Genomic DNA, 23847 nt, shown 5'->3' on the forward strand with positions numbered 1-23847 from the left:
TATATCGAGCATCCTGCCTTTCATTATACATCCAAGCCCTAACAAGCTCGAGCAGGGTTGTTTTTTTTTTTTTTCTTCATCTGGCCGATCCAGACTTCATCTCCCTAAAATTTATGCAGATAATTAAGCACTGGGGACACAATTAAGCCGACAGGTATGTCTGTCTTTGAGTTAATTGACTGATTTATAGAGGGTAAGTGTACAGAATAATGTGATGTACTCCGTTACTTGTTCTTAGCCGACTGTCCACGCGGGGAACATAATTTGCCTTTTTTGACGGCGCAGCCATTGATCTGTTACAGTCTGGAGAACAAAGTTAAGAACGGCCAATAATCAGACAGCAAACAACATACTCACACATAATCATGATGTCGCTTTTGCTGAAATATGCTTATGCAAATGTTCCTCTGTGATACTCCGGGGCGAAAACATTTACATTGCAAATGTATCCTAGAAATTATATATTTTTAAAAAAGGGTAAGCGCTTAATTAATCAAATCTATGCCTGATTAAACATATGTTGGAGGCTTATGTCACATTATTTCACACAATACAGTTTATTTGCATTTTGTTGGTGTTCTGTGGTGCATTAACTACATTTGCACTGCTTAAATGTATTCATAAGTCAGGATTTATTTTGCAAAATTGCACTTTACTCATCGTGCAGATCATTTATTGCTCCTTAAAGGTAGAATCATTATTCATTGAATGCCACTGATTATTCTGTAATGCCTACATGGACAGAGTACCGATTGTTTTTGGTCCCCTTTATTGAATCACGTGTGGCATATCAATGATAAAAGACCTCCCCGCCGTGGGATCGATCCTGACAATGCTAATACATTACAGATGCTTGTCTTTCCTCATGCTAACGATGCTCGGAGGGTATTCTAATCCAGTTTGGTGTGACTGACAGTGGTGGGATGGTCCAAATCGGGGATTTCACACGAGGCAGAGCCACTAAACGTGCCCTAATTTGCAATTATTATGATTTCATGAAGGTCATGTACAAGATTATTTAATATTAGTGGTGATATTGAATGTTGTGAAGCAGACCAATGTCAGGGGTGCGCTGGGGTGCGCTGGTTGAATAGCAATTGCATTCTTCCTCAATCTCAGATGGCTTCCACGTTTTCTCTTAATACTCAGTAATATCGATTGTGAATTTTTAATAAACCCCAGAGAAGATCGGCATCAACAAACAGTTTTCAGCAATGAAAATACAATTATAGGTCTATCATGGAGCCGTATTGGCTGTGTTTGTTGCTATCTACAAATCCCCAAGTCATTAAAAGACTGCAGGGAGAAGGGGAAGATGTACTTTATTTGACTAAAGTCACTATCAGGCCCGCATGTAAATGAGTCTTCTCTATCCAGATCTGCATGCCACTTGGACGCCCCCGTTGCCGTCTCATCAGCATTCACATTAAGTGTGTCCGACACTTCCTGGTATAGAAAACTGCCTGTAACGCTTAATGTCATCAAGCAACCCATATTTGAAACTGATTAAATGTTTGCTGACACTTTGTCTTTCCATAAATGCATTTGGAAAAAAACAAAACCATTTATGTCTGAGAGCATTTCATTTACGCTGGACTCCCCCCTCCAGCTTTAAATGGTAGATATAAGGCTGACAGTACTGCCTGCCTGCCCACTGTGAAACACATTCCCCCCCCCCCCCCATTTGTGAGCAAAAGCAGCAGACGCATGCTTGTCTGGTGATTGATTACACTGCTGCTTATTAACACACTTGGGCAATAACACATATGGCTTCCCAGGGGTGTGACCACTCTTCAATTAAGCACACATCCTGCCGCTCTCGGTCCGGAAAGGAACTGGTTTCATACGCACTCCTCCTGAGTTCCTTTAACTTGGAATAATGCCTCATGGGCTATGAGGAGTTCACATTTTTTTTAGTTAGCGGGTGTATAATATATTCTTGAAGATGAAGAGAGACTTGGATCTTTGCTGCACTATTACACTTTCTAATTTTTATGTATTTTCCTTTCTTTGCCAACATCCCAAGGATAATACGGCTTGTCCCCATTTGAATAATTGGTGCATATACAATACCTCACAGGGACTTTGGTGACATTGTTTTCCATAAAGAGGAAGGTTTTTTTTTTTTAAAAAAGGAAATACAATTCAATTTAATATCCTCAGATGTTATTCTTATTTCCAAGGACAGCCTAACAATTTTTTTTTTTTTTTTAGATAAACAAAAAAAAAAAAAAACCCCTCTCTACTTATCTCAGAAACAAGAGAATTAAAACCATAACCAAAGTCAAGGAACTTGACGAATGAACGAGTGGCGTATTGAACACTGCTTCACATCAATGGTTACAACCGTGATGGCCGTATGAAGTGAGTTCAACCGAGGGAATGACCTGTTGCACCGTCACATATCAGTATAATGGAACACGAATGACACAGGCTGTTGTCAGGGGTCATGTTAGAGTGCCTCCAGCTCCATGTGCCCCATAAACTTCAGGCTCTATGTGACCCCCCCCCCCCCCCCATCCATGTTGCAATTTCATTGTTTGGTTCTAAGGATTCGGGTTCAAGCCTGAGGAAGCAGACACACCCCCATCATTGGTAGACAGTTGGGAATTTAACTGTCCAGGCCAGTCGATCTCTGATGAGATCATTTAAAAAGAAATAAGGAACATTAATTGGGGAATTTTAGCCAAGGGATTTTTGCGAATCAATTTGGATGGTCTGAGATCAATGACCTTGTGGTTCTTTTTATTTTGTTGAAAGAAAAGGAAAAAAAAAGAGGAATACATAAAAGGAAAAAAACATTCTTGACTTGTAAACACAGACCTGTTTGCAGCATGAGACAAAATTTCTACCTTGATTATTTTCTTTTTTTTCGGGCATCATCAGTCGACTTTGAACCCACATTTCCCTTTCTTCAAGCAGCTAGGTCGACTGGAAAGGCACCACATCTTTGGAAGGCTTCCGTCTGGGCTGCGGGCCCACGACAACAGAGACGGCACTTGTGACGGGAGCCAATAATTTGAGAATCAAAACCGATTCCAATAAGCTTTCTGTTTTCATGCTGCTAGAACTCACTGCTGCAATTAATTCAGCTGAAGATGAAATTGTGCTTGATGGACTGCATAAGTAGGGTGGCTTGTCTGCAGAGTTTTTAATTGGTTTAGATTATTTCTACTTCTAAGGGAGAATTTCTGGTTCTGAGTAACCAAAGCTCTTGCTCAGCGAAATCCCCCAGGGCTCTATTCTTGGACCATCGGTGTCTCTTTTGGTAGAGTGTGAGTAAAAAACATAATATTACTTTATATCTATTTACAAGGAGCCCCCTCATTCCTCTGAATTACAGATACAGGCTAATGGACATGGAGTTTAGCATAAAAACACATTGTCGGGACTGCTGGCAATGTTTTAAACATTTCATAAATTCATTGCCTCTCTCCATGATGTGCTCATGAAGTACAGAATGTAGCTTTTTAACTGAAGTTTTAATGCAGACTTTTGAACTTTTGGCCTCAGGCTCTGGTATGGTTGCACTGAGAATATCGAGGCAAAAGAAACGGCTGACCTTTGTCAAGCCTGAAAACACTCTCTTTACATTTCATTGTTCTCTTATCTCAGTCGAGCTGTTTGTGTGTGCGCGTGTGTGTGTGTGTGTGGGGGGGGGGGGGGGGGGTAGGTAAAAGATACATTGATTTATTCTAATTATTTTTTTGGTTCAATTAAAATTTGCTGCATTTAAGTCGTTGAAGTCTTTGGAGGTTTTCGCCGCACTTAAGAAGTTGCTTTCTTGTTGAGCTCTGTCTCATTTACTTTACCCCAACCAAGAGCAGTCAGTGAGCATGTTTAACCTGCTATTTATCAACGGAATTACCGCCAAGACTGTGTATTGGTATATTCTCGTCTCTTTTTTGGTCAAACACTTGTATATTTTCACGTCTCACGCAAAGCTTCAACGGCTACAAACTAAAAATTGGGCATGAACTGCTCCTTGTTTTCAGTTAGGCCCCCACGACAAAGCGAAAAAAGTATGTTGCCTCTCCACTTAGTCCTCTCGCTCCACGCAGGAGCCAGGATGTGCACTGCATCGGCGTTTATCCGCGCAGCAGTAAGTACAGCAGTTACCATTATGAGGAGTTGTTTTTTCATTATAGTGTTTGACAGTTATTCTTTAATGGCTGTGAAGTGAACAAATCCATTAGGAGTTGTAATCAGTCCTGCATTTGTCTTTACAAACAAGAAGGCGGACCACATTTAAGTTAAACACCTCCATTATTGTATTGCTTGGAATTGATTTGTAATTCATAGCAGCATTTACCATTTATTAACAAGCCTGTAAAGGGGGGAAAAATAATATCCCATTGAGCAGTTTGGGCTGAGTATTTGTTCTGAGTGGGACGGGCATAATTAAGCAAGCGTGTGGGGATGTTGCAGTGATTCATGCTCCCTCATTTTGTAGCACAGTAGCTCCAAGAAGTATTGATTGGAAGTGCAAACTAAAGTACAGTCTTTGACTCTTGGAGGTACATTTTGTGGAAGACGACAAAAAAAAAAAAAAAAAAAAAAATGGAGGAACTCACGAGAACAATTTATGCCGTCTTTATTTGTACACTAAAGTCCTGAATGGGGATGTTTCTTATTGGTGGCATAGTTCAAGAACCGGAAAATAACTTACTGCAGTATAATCTTATTTTAGGATGGACATTACATTAACTACTTAGGAGATTTAGCAATGAATATTTATGGCGAGTAAAGCCTGTTCACAAGGGTCTTGAGAAATGAGCGCAAGAATAAGGCCCACTGCTTTTGGTTTACATGTTTCGGGGGCCTAACAAACATGATTATTTGGAGACCTAATGCGATTAAACTTGTGAGAATGTAAACCTCTGTGGACCTTAAAAAAAGGAAGAGCTGAGTCAGCCGTAATCGGATGTTTTTAGTCAGAGATGTTATGCATGAATCCTCCTCTTTTGGGTGCTCGAATGAGAGCGAGGCAGAGGGAGAGATCACACTTGTGTGGGTTACTTTTGCTAGTTGTGCCAATGGAGGGAGGGAGGGAGAGAGAGAGAGAGAGAGGAACGAGGCAGAGGTTGGTTATTTTCTACCCATTAAATAGCTTGCCTAATTTCAAAGGAAACCCACTATTAGTATTAAAGTGAGCTGTACTGCAGGGCTTGGCAGGTTTAACCAAGATTTCAGCTCTGCTAAAGTGATAAAGCTGGTGCTGAACTTGGTTTGAACTCAATCTAGATCAATCAAGAATAATGTCATTCTGCCCTGGTTTTTTTTTCTTTTCTTCTTCTTTTAAACTGCACTTGCTTTGAATAAAACACATTATTCTAAAAGTGGGAATCTGTTACAGTAGCACGATCATCACCTTCCTGGGCACAAATGTCAGGCTGATACTGGAAGTTAAGTCGTTCTGATTTAGTGAGTTAGTGAACGTTTAATATTCAGGCGTGAAAGTAGTTTCCATGGCGTCGTGGGCAGCGGTATGTTTTATTCCACACCCTACCAACAAGTGACATCATCATGGGCATAAGGGTCTTGGCAAATTCATTCAACCTGACGCGTTTCTATTTGGGAGTGTTAACATTTAAAATAAACCCCTCCATTACGCAGTTGTCTTTGGAATCTGATGTACATTTAGGCAGAAACTTGGATTTTCACGTCAATTTTTTCAGGAAACTTAATAGACAGTCGCAATATATCGGGGCATTGTGGTATTACTGTACCGTACCGATCACATCGTGCGGTCTTTGCCCACCCCCACAGCACTGTGTCTGGAGGGTGTGTGGGAAAATAGCTTTTAATGGTCAGTGTGTAATGTAAACAACTGCGTTATGTCCTCAAAGTGCAAAATTATGCGCCCAAACTGAAGTTAATCCCAAATGATGGGGCCAAAAACTCAAACAAAGATGAGGGGAACATTGATTACTGTAAAGGAAGGTCGATCAGGGCGAAAATTTAATGTAACAAATGATCCTACAGTAAAGTCTTGGAAAATAAGACTTTGTTTCAAGGGGTTGGCGCTGATACAACAACTCCAACATCTACTCCCCCATTATTCATCGGGCCTCACACTCTCGACAGTCATCGTTTGAGAGGAAGCTGCCTCCCTCGCTCGCTCCTTCCTCTACCCCCGGATTTTCCCCCTGCACGCTGTTTTGCTGGCGCTGCGAATATGAATGAGCATACGTGGAAAGCAGATACTGATTTTTTCCGAGCGCCGATCCTCTCTAAGGGTACACGTCGTACTGAAAGAGAGTACATATGTATTGCTCTCTGGAAGATTCCAGTCAATATTGGTAAAAAAAACAACAACTTTGTTGCAGAGTTAGGATTCGGACGGTCGAATGCAAGTGGAAATGTGCCTACATTGCTGGAAACAGTGGAGACATAAAGTTCATTGATAATAAAAGTATTGCTTCCAGCTTCTTCTTTTTTTGAGTACTGTCAGCATTGTTTCACATCATGGATTCTCTACAGTAATATTTCATTCGGTTTGCTTAATTTCAACCCATGAAACAGCACAGAGGCCTAAAATATTCACAAATCCAGTCATTCACAACATGTTGTATTTTATTGTGCGGCATAAAAAGGCTGCCTCCTTGTCTCCTTAGTCCACAATATAAAAAGGAATGAGTGAACGAGCCGGCGCTTCTCCTCCTTCCATTTCATTATGACATGATACGGGTCACCGCCGTATTGCTACACTGAGCTGCCAACAAGCATATCATTTTCCATTAAGATCCCGCTCAATGGTTGCAGTGGCATTATTGGTAGAAGGAGCAGACAGAGAGTAATGGACCCAAAGTGATGGCTCTGTCAAATAGACTCTGGTGGAAAGTACCCTATAGAGTCCTAATAGAGCAAAGTCAGAATAACAGGCGGAGAGTGGAGGATAAACTCAGTCGCAGGTCAATTCAGACTTGCTTTGAGGGGATTTTTCTGCCGGGGTTTGATTAAAAGTTGCTCCCCCTTGCTGGTGATAATTTTGATTTTGCTCACCTCTGACTGATTTACACCATGGAGTACTTCCTGTAATATGCCTGTCAGCAGTGTCCACCAGTGATTGATCTCAGCCATCATGCATCATGTGTAAAAGTACTTTGATTTACACTTTGTTAATCTACCGTTCTCCCTCGGTTTTATCCCACGCAGGGCAAAATATGACTTTGACTTATGGGACAAGGTTGTCTTCATAAATGGTCATAACTGTTGGCCCAGGGATATAAAAAGAAATACACCCTGCGCTCACTTTGCCTACAAAAGAATGAAAGTTCCATTACAAAGGCTGGGGGCTCTAAACAGACTGGGATGTGTCGAGGAGTAGCAGGATTTAGCACCTCTCATACCAGGACCGGATCCGTGTCAGGTGTAAAACATGACAATGTTTCCCTACAGCCTCATGTGTAGCGCTTTGAGGCCCCTAAATCAGACCCCAGGAGCCCCCTTGGGACCCCCATCCCCCTATGGATTTATGGTAGGCGAAGCTGTTGTCATCACAGTGGATGACATTTTGTGGTGTACATAACGAATGTAGTCAACAAATAGGTGTACAGCTCCGTGATACTTCTAATCAGACAATAGCGCCTGAGGCTTCTCGGCATTTATGCAAAGTGTCATGAATGCTGGAATGCATCAATTTGTTGTTGTGGTGTCAGTGCATTTATTTTTTCAATAAAACGGGATGAATGAGATATAAAAACGTACAGAGAAGTACACAGACATATAATTTGACACTGCTTGTACTTAAACTCAATTTCCTGATGGATTGGATGTATAATTATGAGAACTGGTTCTTAATTTATCCACCAATCACCACTTAAGATGTAAAATGCACCCGGTTGAATTTTTTTTTCCATGAACAATTTCCTCCCAGTGTGTCACATTTCCCAGTGGTTTCGAAGTATGGCACAAGAGCAACACTTGCACGTGTACTTGCGACAGTAAAGTACCCAATAAAAAGCCTGAGGTTTATTTATTTATTTAAGTTTCATGTGGTTTTTTTTGATAGCGTGTACGAATCCAGTCCACTGGTGCGCGAGTATCCCAGAAGATACTGAAGAATTCATTAAGACAGGGTTGTAGACGTATTAACATTTTGAACATCTACGGAGTTAAAACAGACATTTTTCTGTGTATGTACATATTATATATATACTGTATGTATTTTTCAGCATAGGCTGCATTATTGTTCCATAAGCTTGCATGTGCTTTTTTTAATTGAGGAGGTTGCTATCATTTTAAAAAGTCTACTGTGGGGAAACTTTTAAACCTGAATATTTATTTTGTGTTCATAATGTTTGACGTGTTCTTACTCAGACTGTTTTTATCACGCCCTAACAACTGAGGTATAATTATGTTATGGGATCAGTAATTTGGTTTGCGTCACCGGTTTGATCTTATTATGCATCATTTCTTTTTCTTTTTCTTTTTTTTTACTTTGTAACGATTGTCCAAAAACAGGCAAATATTTAGTTTGTTATGCCTTTTTTTTAAGCCTTAGAGGCAAGAATGTGAGGCGATTTCTGTGACGGCGTTGAGAAGGGTCGAGGTTGTTGCGAGTATTATCCAACACATTGCCCCAAAACGCAATTCAAATGTCAGGTTTGATATCTAACAGTTGACCAGAAAACAGCTGATGTTAAAATTTAAAATGTTGGCTATCAATAATTCATACTTCTTTGCACGCGTATTGCTCAGCCACTATTCAACGACTGACTGAGTCAGTTGAGGCCAACAGTTTGTTTTCTTCCGTCCTGCTGCCTGGTTTAACAACCATCATGATGACAACGTGCTACCTCCAATTCAAATCTAGCATGGGACTTTTTTCCCTTTTTACCTCATTTGTGACCCGATCATATTTGTGTCACATGGCATTGGATCCCTTGCCGCTTCCTTTTTTCCCCCCCGTGTCACACTCACACACACACACACACACACACACACGTGCACATATGTAGCGAAAAGGAGGATAATTAACAGCGAACGTTTGAAGACAAGCAGTCATACCCTCATTAAAGCGCAGCTCCTTTCCTTCGACGAATACACACTCACACACACACACACACACACGTGGGATCTTCAACTCAAAGGAAGAAATGGGAGTTGGTGACAAACGGATGGACAGCATCTGTTTCTCAGTGTCACTTGGCAGCCGGGTGCTAATTGCAAATGCCAGAAGACACAAAACCATGGCAAATGTCTGCTGCAAACTTCTCGTCAGATGTTCTTTCTTTCTGTCTCTTTCATTACGCTTCAGGGGTAAACAAGAGCAAGAAGCCGATGGCGAGAAAAATCACATTATATATGAAGAGCTTCATGCTATCACTGGTGTGTGTACTGTATGTAATGAAGCTCAGCTACACTCCCCAATCACCCTCTAATGCATTTCTGACAGGGTCATGTTGGGGAGCAGAGGGATCTGTTTAATTCCTGGAACATTCAACAAAGAAGGAGCCCCACGGATGCAATTTGCATTCGTATTCGCAGCCCCCTTTTTTCAGTTGAATCGCACCCCAAGTGCTTACTCCACCGAGGTGGAGCACATAAATTAAACTGTAAAATGTGGTTTTTAAATGATTTAGGATTTGAATCAAATGGAATTGCACATCTTCATCCATGCATGGCTTCACAAACCAAATCGCAGAAATAACAGCATTTAGTGTTATAAGCCATTACTGCATGGAGAACCATGAGTACACCAAAAATTACCTCATTTGTGTGTAAAACAATTTGCTTTTCACTGCAATGGAGAAGACGTGTTGTTGTAGCACATGAAACAATGGCTTTTAATTCTGTTTCACACCGAGTGCTGGTATAACACTAGAGCGAAGGGCAATACGGCCTAAAAATAAACCTGCTGATGTCTGTTGTCCTACAAATGTGTCGGTCTTCAGCGTGGTTTCAGGGACTGAGTGCCTCTTTCAGCCCCTGGGCGATGAGCTCACCTTTGTGGTCATTGGGGAAAGTAAGCTGTTTGGAGGTAGAGTCCAATAATCGTTGAGAAAATGCGCCGGACCATAGGTCTGCTATGGAGTAAAACGACATCCCCTCCAGCTCTCCAGCGTGCACAGTTGCATAGACGAGGCAGAGTAAAATCCTTGCAGCTCGGTAGCACAGACCTGGGGTTGAACGTTTTCATCACGTGGCTTTTCCACTGTACACATGATATACCCATAACTGTGGGGTGAGTGCATCATGAGCAGCTCTCCAGTGGGTCTACGGGACATGATGGGGAAAATGATTCCGCAAGCGTCGGCGGCTTGTTAGCAGGTGTCGGCGTGTCGGCGTGTTGACGCGGTGGAGTGCAGTGCAACAGTCTTCAAACCAACTTTGCAGAGGACTGTGGTTCCTTCAATATCTGATGCCACAAAACCAAATCAGTTCCAAAGCCTTGGTGTGACTGAAGTGGGAACTATCTCCTCACTGATGCTTGTAGCCATGTTGTTGCTTTTGTCCATCTCTGAAGTAAGTAGGCATGGGGGTTAGCACAGCCTGCGATGAACTACAGAAGCCCAAAGCCACAGGTAAAGGGGGAGAAAGTCTAAATTTTCATTTAAAAAAAATGTGTAAAACAAATTCTTATCGATTAATTTATCGCCCTGCACTACTTGGAATCATGAGGTCATCGGATCAACAGATTTTTCTCCAACCGTCATCCCGTAACTTTTTTTTTTTTTTTTTTTTAAATCAAGCCAAACAAAAAAAACAAATAAAAAGGGATAATCTTGAAAATAGCAGGGTTAAAATCTGTGTTTGCATGTACAAAATACTTTATTTTCTCACGTTATGTATTTATCATTGTGTTCGGTTCCCGTCAACCTTTTAAGGGTTTTTTTGTATTTGAAGAGTGTCCAAATTTACCCGTTTCAGAATAAAAGCATCATATTGCCTAAATATTGTGTAATTAATGTGTTCATTACCCTGCGTAACCCCGCAGAGATAAGCGATCATCCGTGATACCCTCTGTGTTCATTTGCTGTTTAATTTCATGCAAGCCATTCATCAACCAGATGTTTCCAATGAGTCCTAAGATGAAGTACCTGTGGTAATAAATGAGACTTTATCATTCATGAACAAATTTGCATGGTGAGGAAGAGGAAAGGGGGAAAAAAAAGTGCTGCTGCCGCCTTTCAAAGGAGATGAATTGGAGGTCAAAAGAAAAGTCAACATCATGTGGAAATGTTTTATTAAGGGAGGAGAAGGAAAAGTGGTCATTGTCACGACACAGATTTGGGTCAATCATGGAGGACAAAGATACAGATGAAGGCCAAAGTAGAGATATTAATATTGTTAGCACTTTGTTGGCATGCTCACTCAATTTTCCTACAAGTGTTTTTGAGGTGAATTGGGTTTTTTTTAACCTCAATTCTTCAGTACAAAATAAAGAATTTTTCGAAGAGTAATTTGAGTAATTGTTCTGGGAAGGCTGGGTAAAAGTGCTACCTTCGCTGGGATCAGTCGAATGGCTGAAATACACCAGGCACTCACACGCCGCAGCTGCTGCAGCAGAATGCTTCCTTATTATCAAGTGAGTGGCACGTCGGTACAGCAGACATTATATTTGGTTACTCTGAGCACGGCTCCATGGTCCTCCAGGTATATACAGTGTGTGGAGAGAACAAATCGTGTTCTTTTTTTAATTTTGCTCCCTCATTACACCTTAAAATGAAACTTATAAACCTGCATCCATTATCCGGTAGTTCTATAAAACTAAAATCAGTTTATTAAGTTTTTAAAAACCGCCAGGCGTCCTGGGGATCTGCTGATGTTAAGGTTTGCTTTCTATGTAAAGACACGGCGTCCTGACATATTTGTTCTGGACCAAGATGCCCGAGCTCCAGTGTGCCCTCTATTGGCTGTAAATGTCCCATAAACTTTACCTTTAAGAATAACACTCACTCTCTCTTTATTGCCGTTCTGTCTGAATTACAAGCAGTCCTTTTGTTTTTTTTCATTATTGTGAAAGAAAAAGGAAAAGCTTTTATAGGTTCTCTGGTCTTCCGAAGGCCGACCATCATTCACGTCTCAATGAAGGGAAAGATCTGTAATGTATGAGTGTCTCGCTTTGTTTCAAAGGAGGTCTAAGCTAAATGGAGGTTTTCAACAAATGGTCCCAACATCAATTATGGGGACAGTTTCAAGAACTTTTGCTTTTGGAATTTGAGAAGGAAAAAAAGCAATAATTCTACTGATCATCTACTAAAAATAGACTCATTCATGCATCCCATAGAAATCAGTGAAATACTGTACATGTGATGTTCAGTATTTATGAGCAGAGATGCATCGTAGTCCATTGTCTTCATCCATTCTAAGTAAAACCAAACTGGACCACATGAAATACAGAAACAATATCAATTCGATCAATACAAGGAGCGATATTAAAGCAGCCTGATAGTGGGTAGCAAGTACAGATAGCCACAGGCAGCTCGTGAAAAAAATGTCTTCAAAATCATCATTTTCAACCAATATTTTGAGCGAACTTTGCATTCACACAATTCCCAAGGAATTCCATGGCCATTTTGGCCATCTTTATTAAAGCCAGAGAAGTTGTGATTTTGTGAGTCTTGTGCTAATGTTTTTTTTTTTTCTTGTTATGTGGCAGATGAAAATAGAAATTGTCGGGAAAAATAATATTGGGGAAGTGTTTCCAAGAATTCATGAATAATGTTTAAATTATGGATTGAATACATTTCAAAGGCACAGTTTGGAGATATCGTGGTGAGCTACACACCCCTAGTTCCACATGCATGGTCCAGCCCACACAAGTATACTTAGCTTACACTAGTGTAGCAAATCTGAAGTCAATTCTATGTTTTGTTTTTTTTTCCAGTACAGCACAAGCATAGATAAGAATTTGACTACGAGTTTTTATTTTTCAAAATATATCAAATTTTAACATTTACTTTGTACATCATCCACTTGTGAGCAGCTGCTTTTGGTTTATTTCCCATCACTGTGAGGCTTCAGGCGATCCCAGACCATTTTATGATTATGTATCTTATGATTACTGACATGAAAGGGCTTTTGCCGGCCCGTGCAGAGCTGTTCAAAGGTGAGCCGCTCACAGCTTGACACCAGGAGGCTATTATAGCTCCAGGCTGGAGCACAGCAGCCAATAGCAGAAGATTTAATGACCCTGGTAATATGAGGGGAACACTGACAAACGCAGAACATTTCACTACAAAGAGCCAATCCAAGTCTATAGATACGCACTTTGATACAGATAAAGAGGGAAATTACCTCCCAGGGGGGTTAAAGGTATATATATATATATATAAAAAATCAGATCATTTTATTAACAATATATACATCAGTAAATTCCAGTTCCAGTTAAAATGACAGTTGATTCATACATGACCTCTGTTATATTTCCAAAGCAGTTGACATTGTTGTCAATACGTAACGGTCTTCTCATGAATGGCTGACAAGCTTCAGCTTCACTCCGATATACACACACGTGGAAATCCGGGTTTGGCCAGAGGGGTCTTCAAAGGCACTCCAAGACTCCACCCACAGACTGGAACATATTCTTCAGACTGTCGGCCACTTACAACAACACCACAGACCTCCATGAGTACACAGTGACTGTCACTGCCTACATAAGGAAGTGCATGGACGACATCTCGGTCTCCAGAACGTCATCATTCGGGCCAACCAGAGGCCATGGGTAACAGGGGGAGTCCAAAAGCTCCTGAGGGCTCGGAACGCCGCCTTCAGAGCCAGGGACGATGTGGGCCTTAGGTCGGCCAGCGCCAACCTGTCACCTGGACCAGCTGGGGCTCAACACCGCCATGTGCAACTGGCTGCTGGACTTCCCGACAGGGAGACCACAGGTAGTTTGAGCCAGCAACAACACATCCAGTACCATCATGCTGAGCACAGGGGCCCCCCCAAGGATGTGTGCTGAGGCCCCTCCCCTTCACTCTGCTGACCCACAACCGCACCCCAGCATTCAACTACAACCTCTTCATAAAGTTTGCGGATGACACGACTGTGGTGGGTCTCATCAACAATGGCGATGAGACATTCTACAGGTGTGAGGTGAGCAGACTAATCATGTGGTGCAAGGACAAAAATCACCACCTGAATGTGGAGAAGACAAAGGAAATTATCATAGACTTCAGGAGAGCCCACACCCACCAAGCTCCGCTAACTATTGATGGTGCTGCAGTGGAGAGGGTGAGCAGCACCAAGTTCCTAGGTGTGCACATCTCGGAAGACCTGTCCTGGAGCCTCAACACCGCATCACCTGCCAAAAAAGCCCACAACCCCTGCATTTTCTCCACAAACTGAGGAGAGTAAGAGTCTCGCCCCCCATCATGCCCATCTTTACAGAGGCACTATTGAGAGCATCCTGACCAGCTGCATCATCTTGTGGTACGGCACCTGCACCGTGTCCTGCCGCAAGACTCTGCAGCGCATCATGAGGGCAGCTGAGAGGATCACTGGTGTCTCGCTCACTCCCCTCTTGGATATCTAACACCCACCTCACCCGCAAAGCCATCGGGATAGCAGGTGACCCCACCCACCCATCCCACTGCCACTTCAGCCCGAGGCCATCAGGGAGGAGACTGCGAGTCTAGGGGCAAAAACCAGGAGGCTCAAGGAAAGCTTTTTCCACCAGGTGGTCCGGAGGCTCAACTGCCTCCCTGCTCTGCCCTACCCCACACACACACACCCCTGCCTCCCGCTCAGGAACTGACATCATGTCCCTCCTCCTCTCCACAGACTCTGCCTGCACACCCCCCCCCCCCCACACACACACACAGTGTCTCTGCCCCCCCCCCCCCACAGACTCTGCACTCTGCCCTCATGGACTTTGCCACCCCCACCCCCCCTTACACGGACACTCAACAAACTCATGGAACTCTAGGGTCTCTGCACATGACACTTTCCCATTGCACTATTTGCACTGTACTCCACTCCCTCAGGAAATTCCATCAGTGCCTTGTATGTCAAATGTTGAATCAATCAAATGTTGTCTATTTATTTACTTTTTTGTCTTCATACTATTCATGCTTGTTTTTGCACCATGGGTCTGGGAAGACTGAAATTTCATCTATTCTGTATGTCATGCACGTATAGTACATTTGACAATAAACTTCAATTTGACTTGACTTTGATATATACATACACACATACATATACATACACACACATACATACAGTATATATATATATATATACATACATATCAGAGAGACAGACAGAGAGAGAGAGAATCATGAATCTCTGAGTTGAATTGAGAAAAAAAAATTACTGGTTAAACTGCTTTCAGGTGGAAAAAAAGTCATTTTGTATACACGAGTGTCTTCACTGAGTTGACATGAGGGTTATCAGTGCTGCGTTGCAATTGAAGGAAAATCAAAAGCTTACAGCCATTTTGGCATGTTATTGCAGTCCTGTTTATAGATGGTTGTAATGCTAGCACCAGGCAACAACAGTGCGGAAGACCCTTCACCGAGAATAAAAGGAAGAGTCTGTGTACCCAATCCGGAGGGCCCCACCCTGGAGCCAGGCCCAGGGTAGGGGCCCGTGCGCGAGTGCTTGGTGGCTGGGCTTTCACCCATGGAGCCTGGCTAGGCCCAGTCCGAGGTGGATATGTGCTTGTTGTGCCCCCGTGGGCCCACCACAAGCAGGAGGAACTGGAAGGGTTTGGGGTGTGGATCAGGCAGTAGACCAAGGCGGGGGCCTTGGTGATCTGATCCCCGGCTATGGAAGCTGGCTTTTGGGACATGGAATGGCACCTCTCTGGCAGGGAAGGAGCCGGAGTTGGTGGAAGAGGTTGAGCGTTACCAGCTAGATATAGTCGGTCTCACCTTGACACATAGCTGCCATTCTGGAACCCAAGCCCTTTAGAGGGGCCGGACTCTCTCCTTTGCTGGAGTTGCTTCGGGTGAGAGGCGGAGGCAGTATGTTGGGGTTCACCCCGGGGGAAAAAAAGGGTTGCTTCCCTGCACCTTCAGGTCAGGGAATGGGCCCTGACTGTTGTCTGCGCTTACGTGCTTAACAGCAGTTCAGAGAACCCACCCTTTTTGGAGTGTCTGGGATGGGTGCTGGATGGCGCCCCGACTTGGGTTTCCATTGTGGGGGACTTCAATGCTCACATGGACAATGAGAGCGTGACCTGAAGTGGCGTGACTGGGAGGAACGGCAGGCCCAACCTGAACCCCAGTGGTGTTCAGCTATTGGACTTCTGTGCTTCTGTTTGTCCATGACTAACACTGTATGTTCGAATATCATGATGTCCGTCGGTGCACGTGGCATCAGGACATCCTAGGTCGTCGGTCTATCATTGATTTTATAGTTGTATCATTTCATCTGTGGCCATATGTTCTGGACACCCGGGTGAAGAGAGGAGCTGAGCTGTCAACTGATCACCGTCTGGTGGTGAGTTGGATCAGGTGGCAAGGGAAGTCGCCATGCAGACCTGGCAGGCCCAAACGAGTAGTGAGGGTCTGCTGGGAACGCCTGGTGGAAGAACCTGGCAAGATGATCTTTAATTCCCACCTCCTGCAGAGCCTCAACCGCATCCCAGGGGAAACTGGGGAACACTGAATCTGAATGGACCCTGTTCTGCTCTGCCTTTATCGAGGCGACTGTTGTGAGCTGCGGCCGCAAGACTGCTGGTGCTAGCCACGGCGGTAACAAGGAAATGTGTGCACTTTCTGCATAATGATTGTAATTCTAACTCTTAGCTCCACTCAGGATCTTGTTTTTTTCAGTGACATTAGCTTTTCTGTCCACTTTTAGAAGGAATGTATAAAACATGCACAGAAAAAATACGTTAGTCCAAGAAAGAAGTGTAGAAAAGTAATGGAAATTTACCGGTAACAATGATTCCTGATGTTTACAATGATATGGCTATAAATTTCCATAAAGCCTACCTGTTCAAATATTTTCAAGGCTGAAATCATGCAGAATTAAAGGCGCAGCCACTTTGATGAGATCTCTATGACTTTCCCATACCATAAACTGAGCAGCTGTGTAAACATTTTATGCTTTTCAGAGGCAAGAAATAAAATAAATGGGAAAAAATACTTTTTTTGTGCGCATAAACGGATATTTTGGCATACGTGATGACGAGCCACTGTGTTTCAGTGGGTGGACCGGCATTGTTCATTTATGATGAATGTGTTTCACACGCATGAGCGGCTCTAAACCGATTAAACTCGAGTTGAAAACGGCGGCGGTTCCAAGCAATGGAGATTGCCAATGAAAAGCGGGCTGACGTCCAGACAAGTTCTGAGAATATCATGAGTAGATATTTAAAATATATTTTAATTTCAGTTTATATTTGTATGAAAGTCTACCTGCTGCACTTAAAAAGAACCTTTCCACCTGGTATGAGTAATGTGAAGCCCCCTCACACCCCATCTGTTCCCAGGGTATACTTACGAACCACAGCACCCCGCAAACTGCACCCTCCCTCCTCACTCTTCTTTGTCCTCTCACATACTGTATCACACACACATTCTGACATTTGTGATTACTGTGATTACCAAGCGGCGAAATGAAGTCATATTTTGGGTTCCCAAATAACAGATTGTCAAAGCAAACAAATGAATCTGCTGCCACCAGCGATGCGAAATAGACATATTATTTTCAAATTTCAATTTATTTTCTCATGAAGGCTGCTGTCTTGTGGGGCTGCCACTCATGCAATTGTTTTTCTCAATATTGTTAGCAATCAGGGAGTGAGACGTTGCAGCGGTTTGTCAGAAAGGGTCTTTTTTTTTCTCATCTGTCGCAGCGTCTGTTGGAGAATGTGGTTAAATCATATTCAAATGAACATTTGCTGCGTGCTTACGAAACGTGCAGGAATGAAATTGACAGGATCCTTCTCGGAGACTCTACGTTTGCCTTCATTGTGTCTTCACTGGTCTTTTTCTCGCTGTTTTTAAATGAAAACTAGGTTATGAGACGATGTTTTGTTCATATTTTTGTTGCGTTAAGTGTGAGGGTTTAACATTGTAATTCCAGTTTCTTTCTTGTTCCGTCACTGTGAACTTTTCCACACTGTATTTTGCTCTTCCACCACAGCAATGCAACCTAAAGAGTGATTTGCAGAACTCTATTTAAACCATCAAGGTGCAGGGACATTTGGGACGTGTCCAATTCATGGAAGTCAGTTAAATGATGCAGAATCTGGTTTTCCGAATAACTCAAAAGGTGTTCACTTCATCTTTGGTTGTTTCACCCAAAACACATTTGTGAATCATTCAGTCATTGTGCCATTTACTTCCTGTCATGTATTGGCATCAGTTTTTGTAATCACAGAGGAATATTGCTTTCCCCATTGTATTGTCCTTTAAACCCCCTAACAATAGAAGAGGCAATTTTCAAGTAGAATGTAAAATCTGAATCTAATATAAAAGAGTAAGAGTGTCTGGGGAACTGAAACAAAATTAAACTTTGAAATAAGATGCAGATTCTTCAAAAAACATCAAGGGGAACCCGTTAAAGTTTTTCAGCCCTTAAACAAGTTTGAGCAGGTTTTTTTGCTGAGGGAAAAAACCTTTCGATACTTTGCATGCTCATCCTTCAACATCTATTATTGTCACATTGCAGGTGTAGTACTTTGGGGCTAACAGTACCTCGATATAGACATACATACGTGTGTTTTACAGACAACTGCTCACCCCCAGGTTTGTGCCATGCTTTGATCTTCTGTGACATCAACTAAGTCTCAACAGAATCTGCTGCACCTCGCTCACATAACCAGCCAGCAACTCCTCACGAGATTGAAAGGAGTGATGGCCACATGTGTCAGGGATTAGGATGGAGACATGCAAGATATCGTTGCATGAAGGTTGAGATAACGTGCACATGTATAACCATTTTACCCTGGATCATTAAAAGGCTCCTTTAGCAGTTTCAACATATAGATTATCGGTTTCATTCTGGTGTGGGATTAAGGTGAATTTGCTTCTTAAAGACTTTTTTTTTTTTTTAAGATAAGGCCTCTAAAATGTCCATAATGTCCATCGCATTGATTTTTCAAAAATGTTCTGTTTATATAACAAGAATTGGTTCCTTGTGAAGTTTGTGTTTTTGTTGACTAAAACTAGACGAATGGAAAAAAAATTACAAACAAATTTTAATTGAGTTTCTAACATCCGTAAGTCATTGCATTTTAGTTGGTTCTCTTGAATTCAATCAGGCAAATACAAATTAGAATTGAGATGAGAATAAGAACACAGTTTTGTCATTTCTCTATTTTATGCTTCCAATTCGCTCCCAGCCTGAGATTTGTTTGTACTTTATTGATAATTCAAGTCTCTCACTGCCAAGATTTGGTGAACGCAACACAAAGTTGTCAGTAGTGATGTCATCGATTCACTGACGTCACTGAAATATCAGTGGAGTCGGTCCCGTTTCGATTGCCGACTTCAATGTTGGTAGTCCTTAATTCTGGTGCACATACTGCCATCATCTCTGGCAGTTTGTGGGACTGATACGTTCTAGTGTCTGAATTAAATACGACAGTAGTTTACACCTGTCTTTGCTTTCTATTCAACATAATCTGCTAGTGAATCCCACAAAGCCAGAGATACCTAAATGGGCATAAGCCTCAACAAATTCAGCCCAAACCTGTTGAGAACCACTCCGAGTACAGGGAACCTCCAACAGAGCAGAAAACGCAAAATCATGGGAACATCATGTATGATCGGCGTGTTGTCAGAGGAATTACTTGTGCCCCGCGTGTCATGGAAACTATGGCCAAGGTCAATGCAGCTGAAAGTGAAAGACAGCAAGAGCTCAAGATGAAAAACTTGGACTCCTCTCAGGAGAGAGCAGTCCAAGGCCAGGATTCCAGGGGCCCCGCAGGGCAGAAAACACACTGACGTCCAAACAGATCTGTATCTCGAAGAATTAAGTGACATGATAGTGACTAAAGACATCCAGTGCCAGACAGATATTGTTTTGGACAGGCAATCTTCACCACTGTTCATACCAGCCAAAACTGGCAAAGATGTGGAAACGCAAATTGAGGAAGGGGAGTTGTTTGATGGAGAGGTGGAGTCATTGTTGGAGGAGCTCAAGAAAGAGAAAGAGCCCGCAGAGAAGACTGCTGCTCGAGCATACACCCAAGAGTACTTGGCGGGCCTTTTACCAAGAGTCTTTACCTCACTAAGGAGTGACGGCTACTTCTATGACCCCCTGATGAATGATATTGAGACTAATTTCCTCCCCAGGCTGGAGGCTGTAGTTCATACCTCTTTGGAAAAGAGACAAATGGCAACACAGATGCTTGACACGATCATCGATGATGTTGCCCAGAAGAGGCTGGGGGTGGAGGTGTCAATGGCTCCAATTAGCATCTGTGTGAATGTCTGAATGAAACCTGGCCTGCCTGGATTTTTTTTCCTCATTGTTCAAAAACTGGATGGTGATGTGGCGTTTGATTTGAATGCCTGAAGATCAGGATACAAGTTCCTACAGCTCCTGGCAGCGAAAGGACGAAGGCCACACAATCAAGCCTGACATCCTTTCACAAGTCCCATCCTCTTCATTGGACATCCAACCAACAACCTGGCCTTTGCGCTAAATAATCACATACATATATCCTCCTCATAAATTGCTTTGTATTTTTTTTTTTTACTGTTTGAATAAAGATTGCTGATATGTTCATGACATAATCAGGGCTCGACAGTGGTCATTTTCCGATAAAAACAACCAGGCGAATCACAAGAAAGTTTTCCAAATGTATCAGTGAGCTCACGGGCCATCAGCAGTACAGTGGCAACTCAATGAAGAAACAGACACAAACTCGCTGTGCGGTTTTGGGCAGTGCCACTTGGGAGGGGGGGTAATCCAGTTGTGAGGATGCACAGTTTGGGGAAAAATTATTAAAATTTGGAATGTCTCATAATACATCAGTTACATTTTTGTCATGTTCCAACAAAACAATCACCACAGGTCTTTTTTTTTTTTTTTTTAGCTCGCAATTGTTTTATCCAAGTCATGAAATTACAGCCTCTCTTCCTTGTAGCGCGATGTACTGTGCTGATGTTTTGTTGCTTTGACAGTCTAAATGGAAAACACCTGAGAAGCTCCTGAAATTGTGGCGGGGATTTAAATAATCTATGAAGTTATGCCACTGTGCCTAGTGTGTAAATGCAAAGTCTCTCTCTCTTAATGGGGGAGAAATTAGGTTTCTGCTGCAGGGATATCATAAATATTCAGTGTGCATTGTGATATGCATCATGAGCTTTTCATGTCCTGCCTACATAAGTCCATCTCAAAGTACCTTTTAAAACAAGAGCTGGAAACACACAGTACTACGGCATCGTTGTTTTCTGTTGGTCAAAAACTACTTTCAACTGCATAATTTTAGAGATAACAAATCCATGGGTGCACAGATGGGTGCCTATTTTCATAGCAGAAACCTGCATTGGGTGGGAATTGCTGTGGCCCCTATGCCGAATTGAGTAAGCTTGATATTCCATTCGTGGCATGAGCCCTGTTTTGTCCCCTTTATATGGACCTGAAGTGTGAACCAGAAAGTATTTGCTTTTGTGATTTTACCATCATTAAAAAAAAGAGAAAAAGGAAAAAGAGCAGGCACATGGTATTTTCCCCTTCCTGTAAAAAAAAAAAAAAAAAAGCGAAAGTACACAAAGGGTCTTTTACAAAGCAAACTGGTAAGAGTGTTGTATCATCACTGCCAACTAATGATTAAAAATGGATCAACACTCATTACAGTTTCAGGCGTTTCTCTGTTGACAAAGGCATTGTCACAGAAAAGTAATAAAAAGAACTGTGAAAGCACTGACAGTTGCCAAGGCAAAACAATTTCTCCCTGCCTCAGATGCAACAAACAATTGATTCCATACTCAGACTTATACTTTATTCATTGCAGGGATATGGGCTCGACATGGTAACTTGTATGACTCCAAAATCCTCCAACAAAGTGATAAGAAAATCCCAGCCCAGAACCACGGCCTGTTCTGATAATGTCTTATCCAGAGCCATTTTTAACACAAAGCAGGTAAAAATTCAATTCTCTTAAAACCCTCATGACTTCTATTGTTTCCCTTTGTGTAAAATATTCGGTTTCCTGCTTGCTTGCTTTCAATGTCAGAGTAAAAACAAAAAGGTTGCATTTATCAAGGATTTATGGAGCCTGTGATCACCTCCCAGTGTATTCATCCAATATGGTCGAGAAGTTGAAGATAAACACAGATTTAATTAAACAAGAAACTTAAAAGCGGCGTTTGATTATATTTATGGGGGGCTAATCGTGATTATTATTCCATTAATAGGGAGCTACGGCGTGAAGGTAGTTAGCGTAACTTTTTAATGGAATGCCCTGAAACAGAGGAAGCTTCTGGCTTGGCTCTGACCAAAGGTGATGAAATCTCATTAATTAACACCGTACAGCTCATTTATTTAATGTGTTTTTAAAAAATGACATTCTGACATCCAGCAGGACAAGGTGATGAAGCAGAGGTGAAGTGGTGTTTGCAAAGATAAAAGGTCTAAAGCCCACGGTTGAATGTGTTACATTCATTAAACTCTTTACAGGGAACGCTCTCCCCCAAATAACGGGGCAAGCCAGACAGTCCCACAACAAATGCCCTCTGGTGGCCGTGGTGGTTACTGACCACAGCAAAGCAGGACACGTGAGGATTTGCGTATTTTGAGAGAATGTCTACGTACGAAAGAGGGTCAGATCAACAAACAGGTGAGACAGGTCTTTAAAAAAACGTTCAGACAGTTTTATGCCTCCGTGCTGGCAACAGGCTGAAGGCATGATGTTTACCAGAGTCCCTTTCATTCTTGTTCACATGTGCCAATGACCACTGGGACTCATGGATCAACTTTAGATTTTCGTGGTCAAGATCTCACACGACCACTGTGACCTAACACATGGATGATATGTCTCGATCTCCACGACATTTCAGAAACACCTCACTTAAATTTGGTACAAGCGTCCGCTGGGAATTACGGAGGAACTGAAAAGATTTTGGAAGTAGAAGGCCAGAGGTCAATGTCACCTCAGATGAATGAGATATCTCAGGAACGCCTTGATGGAATGTCGTCCAATTTGGCACAATTGTAAAAAACAAACAAACAAATCAAATGATAAAGATGTGGGTGGTCAAATGTCAAGGTCACTGTGATACAGCTTGAACGACTGCAATTTCCAGCTCAAGAGTAAATTACCTAGGTTTTGGACGCCACAATATCCAGTGCATTTCAAGCCTAAGGACAAAAGGAAATCTACTTTTGTCTCAAAGGAAACTGGAACAAATGAGATCTTGTTCAAACGTCATCAGAATTCACAAAATAACGCAGAACATTTTCTTCATGGCGATTAAAACTAAAGAAATCATCGTAAAGGTTTGTTACGGTGGAATGAGTAATGGTTTGAAGGCTTGGAGTGTGCAGGTCCACCTTCCACAGATGGATAACACACTAAAGGAAATTGCTGAATAAATGAGCAGAGAAATTTAATGATTATGCTCTTATCCACATTATGCGAGGGGTCAGCGAATGGTTTGATGAATATGAGGATGATGTTAGGAGGGTGGCTAATAAGCTACATTCTTTAGCCCAAAAATCCCCACCGGTAGCACAGCTGCAGCAGACACTGCTTTCACATTATCCATTGTCTAAGAACACAGTTCCACGCCAGGTTCTCTGTCAAAGTGCAAGGGGGGGGGGGGTTAAGTCTCTTGTCTTGCCTTCTCTTGTCTTGCCTTGGGCCCTCGCTCAGCATGGAGGACCACACACAAACACAGGCAGCCGATTGTGACCTGTTCGAGTGCCACAGGTAGCTGCCACTCAGCTCTCTCCATCAGGGCTACAAAAGCTGGGGCGAAGGGGGTGGTA

At 42.4% G+C, this 23847-nt stretch overlaps 1 long non-coding RNA gene and 1 pseudogene across 2 annotated transcripts in view; one reads left to right on the plus strand and one right to left on the minus strand.

Moving 5' to 3' along the window:
• The window catches only part of LOC147272618 (uncharacterized), a 217339-nt gene that overhangs the window by 131740 nt on the left and 61752 nt on the right, over positions 1 to 23847 (minus strand). The window lies entirely within an intron of this gene.
• LOC147272621 (radial spoke head protein 3 homolog pseudogene) lies at positions 17352 to 20346 on the plus strand (annotated as a pseudogene).

The sequence above is a fragment of the Aulostomus chinensis genome, chromosome 1 (genome assembly GCF_037954235.1).
Source record: "Aulostomus chinensis isolate RoL2024-O1b breed Wild chromosome 1, RoL_Achi_v1.0, whole genome shotgun sequence".
Classification (NCBI taxonomy): Eukaryota; Metazoa; Chordata; class Actinopteri; order Syngnathiformes; family Aulostomidae; genus Aulostomus; species Aulostomus chinensis.